Consider the following 4289-nt stretch of genomic DNA (forward strand, 5'->3'; position numbering starts at 1 on the left):
ATGGATTTTCTTTTTTCACTTGTAGCTGGATGGATATTCTCTTCTGAGAGCCGCATTCCATTAATAGTCTAGCAGTGATCAGACCTTGGCGAGAGAGAAACACAGTAGTGAAGTATGCTGCCTTTATGTGCCATCAGTGTTCTTAACCAGCATCGATCCACCTGCATTTAGACCGAGCCGCTGTATGAATAGGATGAAAGCTGCACTGAAGGAGCCAGTCACTGATATCATATCTCCCCATGCAGGCATTCATTAAACTGCCATTCATTCCGCTCCTCAGGCCCCTTACTTCAAATTCTCTAAATGCACATTCTGTACCGGAGACTCGCGCTCTGCGTGAGTGAAGTAGTACATTCGACTTCACCTTGTCACTCAGGTTTGGTCGTAAAAGGCTTCAGTCAAGTCGAGAACGGCTAGAAAATGTAGATCTTGATTTGTGACTTCGGTGGGTTGGTTCCAGCTGTCAAAAGGCAGTGTTGCAGCACTAAAGGTTTGAAAGCTTATCACAGCTGAACTCAATGGTATTTTGAAAGTTGCTCCTTGTAATTACAAAAATATTTTTTCACTCCGGTGAACAGTGTAATGATGTGTAAACTGTAGTCTACGTTCACAGACTACATTTTAGTCTGTTTTTTATGTCGCACTTAAATTATAAACATTTTTTTGCTTTGAAATCAGTATATTTTATACATATTTATATATATTTTATATTCATTAATGTAGTAATTTCTTTGGTATTTTTTAAATGCAGGAGCTAAAAATGCTTTGGTATTAATGCTGTTGTAAAAACCACAAGAGAAAAACTAAATTAATCTCATTTGGGTCTAATTGTTCAAATCTGATAATTTAATTTATCGTCCTGTTTCCACTGACTCAGATAAAATACCTGATATCCGTTGGTGCAGATCTTTGCTCCTAAAACAGATTACACACAACATAGTTCTCTGTAGATTGACTCCCAGGGTAATAATTAAAGTGCTGAGGTTACAAGGCCTTACTTAGCGTTTAACAGGTCATCTTCAGGACAATAACACGCTCCAATCAGGATTCAGCTATCAAATGTGAGTCAACAAATGAGACAATCAACACTGATTTTAAAAGAAAAAAAGACGTTATCCTTGTCTCCTCATTTGATTTAAAAACCTTCAGTTGCTACAGATTTTGAAAAGATGCAGATCAGTTTGAACAAAAGATTCAGGTTCATAGCTACAAGAAGTCTGATCACCACAATAAGATGCTTACAGTAAAACTGGTCCTTGCAATGCTTCTGGGTCAGAAAATGCTTTTACAATCAAATCAATTATTTCTCGTTATTCGCTGCCTGAAACACCAAACAACTTCTGGTTCTGCGGCTGAGCCGTCATACACTATGTCTTCAGTCAGCCTGACAGAAAAACACAGAGTGCACCTGATTGTTTCTGGCAGAGAGATCTCAAATTAACACAGAGTGGAAGCTTAAGTTAGAAACCAGTGAACACCACAAAAAAAAAGGGCCAACTAAAAATGATGGATGAGGTTGCAGCGGTTCCGGCATCTGCAGGTACATTTGAATATGAACGGCCCCGGCTGAAAGGTTGCGACCCATAAAGAGGGGGAACGATTTGAGCAAAGCGTGCAGAGGGGAGAAATGTCAGAGTGAGAATGGCAGGAAATGTGTTAGTGACAAGGAAAAAGCTGCCCCTGGTATTCTAGAGCCCCGATGAGTAAAAATAGGGCATTGGGCAAGAAGGCAGGAAACCAGCAGAGCGAGGCCTCTAGTAGGAATTTCTTCTGGGGAGAAGAGATAAGGGACTTAACTCCCTCCTGTCTGGGCCGGCTGACTTTTACATGCGACATGTGATCACTGATCACTTATGTAGAGATAGACAGAGGATGAGGAGATTGAAGAATTGAATAAATGATTTGTGCACTGACTGATGTGTGTGTCTGTGCCTCAGTGTGTGCGTGTGTGTGTGGACTGACAAGTCAGTTATCAAGGATCGACAGAACTTTTTAATTAGGTCAAGACTTGTGATGGAAACCAAAGATCACACACACACACACACAGGGCTCTCATGCAGACGCACACGCACACGCACACACACACACACACACACACACACACGCACATGTTGAGGTAATGACTAAGAGGTGGAAAGTACCGTGTGTGGTTCCTCAGGTTGGAAAGTGGAAGTTAGACAATAAACAGTGGCCTTATCAGACTCTGGACAGAGCTTCCAACCTGATCGCTCGACATCACTCTGAATATTTGAAACAAATATGACCTCAGCCCACTCACTCCTGTACATAAGCTCTTGTGATGGAAGTGACCCTCAGTGTCACTGAAGTGACCAATCTCTGTCATTTCACTGATGACAGGGTGTTATTTGATTTGCCCTTCGCTATGTGACATCACAAAATTTATCAGGGTTTCTTTTTTCTTCCACAAATCAAATTTACTGGCCTGGTGGAATGTGAGATCGATGCCCGAGAAGAGGCGAGACAGTGAGATGATTATCATATCATTGATTGCAGTCATTTGCACACGGGGCTGTCAGTAGTTGAAGCAATAGGGCGTTCACTGACAGCTACACAATTGACAATCCAACCACTTCTTGTAAACTGTGGGTGGTGCGGGAGTTACCGCTGAAGTGTTAACTCAAGAAAGAAAACATAGTGCACCCGCTCAAAATGTGAACCAGCAATGGAGTTGACCAGCATTTAGGTATTGTTTGTGTTTTATTACAGTGATGTTTATCTGTGACCTTTCATCACCTGGGAAAAGTAAATGGTGAATGTTTCTTGGTACAGAATTAAACTGCTGCCACACTAGAGTTTTGGTCGAGTTGGACGAAGACTCCGGATCTGGAGAGTGAAGCCAAAGCAATGCGGAAGTGCTTGAAACCTGTATTCTCTCAAATGACCAGGAGAGGGCGACTCCAGTGGTTGCTAAAATATATTCTCGATGATGTTCATTTTGTAATGTATGGTCAATAGGTGCAGGTCCCAAGTGTGGGTGTGCAGTGTCGCAGAGGTCTCAGTCAGTCTCCTTCCAACACTTCTACAAATATGGTTACCCTGGTTTCAAAAAACAAAATGCCTGCGTCACGGTGAGTTGTTCATATTGGGACATTAGAAATTATATCTCACTCAGGTGATTCAATAAGTGTGTATCTACCTTATTTAATGGTAAATGGACATTTGGAATAATATAAACTGGGAAGGCCGTCCTAGTATTCCCTTTATTTCGGGAATACAGTATTTCTGCTCTGTGTATGCGACATAGATGCTTGGACCAGTGTTAGAAGATCGTCCTTACGTGTCCTTGTTGTGTGTAGTTGCTGTCATATTGAGGACACGGTCCTCCTTCCAGCAATATCGCAGTATGAGACAATAACCTAAATACCTGTCAGACTTTTCTGATTCTGCCTCTCTGTAATTCTTAACCTCACTCTATCTTTGTGATCCCATTTCATCCTCACATTCTCACTCCTCTCTCTCTCTCTCGCCCACACTCCCTCGTGGTCACTCTCTTAAGTGATTGCTACATTTCATCTCATGGTAAATCGGCCGTCAGCCCGGTGAGCTCCCATTATGCAAATGATGGGCAATTCAATTTCAGTTGGTCGGAGGGGGAATTTCTAATTAGGGTGAGGCACAGCGGCACTCAAGATGGAGAGAGAGATGTAAAGTCAGAGAGGGAGGAAGGCAGAGAGGTGCTGGGAATGGAGAGGGGAGGTAAAAAAAGAGAGAGGAGGGGGATGAGGACGGCTGGAGAGAGAGTGAGGGGTGGGAGAGGAGACGGATCCGTCCACAAAGTCAACACCTGCATCACAATCATACTCTGCTGTTTTCACTGTTGTTCATTCTTCGTTCTCCAGTTTTATTTTAAGAAAGTTCTGGTCCCTAGAAACTGTTTAACTGAAGAAGGTTTGTTATGCTGAAGGCCGGATTTATGAAAACATGTTTTCAGAAAAACACGGGAAAAAAAATAGAAACTGTGTAATAACAATGAAACTAAACTTTTCATCATAACTTAGTGAGTTAAGTCCTCAGTTTAGCAAAATGTCAGTTTCATATGGGGAGAGGGGGGAGGGTACATCGATCCCAACATATTCATCAGTTGCACGGTAAAAATCAGCCAATGTGAGCCTTTCATTGACGTGTCAATATCGTCGTTTATATCTGCTGATATGTGGTAATATGAAAACAATGTAGAAATCATGTTTATGGTATGATTTATAAAATAAACTTCATTTTCTTGAATTTGTGTTTCCTTTTTCATTTAAAGTTATTTATAAATGTATAAA

At 41.5% G+C, this 4289-nt stretch overlaps 1 protein-coding gene across 4 annotated transcripts in view; it reads left to right on the forward strand.

The window, feature by feature from the left end:
* Positions 1 to 4289, forward strand: part of tox2 (TOX high mobility group box family member 2) — a 110477-nt gene that overhangs the window by 34505 nt on the left and 71683 nt on the right. The window lies entirely within an intron of this gene.

The sequence above is a fragment of the Paralichthys olivaceus genome, chromosome 2 (assembly GCF_024713975.1).
Source record: "Paralichthys olivaceus isolate ysfri-2021 chromosome 2, ASM2471397v2, whole genome shotgun sequence".
NCBI lineage: Eukaryota > Metazoa > Chordata > Actinopteri > Pleuronectiformes > Paralichthyidae > Paralichthys > Paralichthys olivaceus.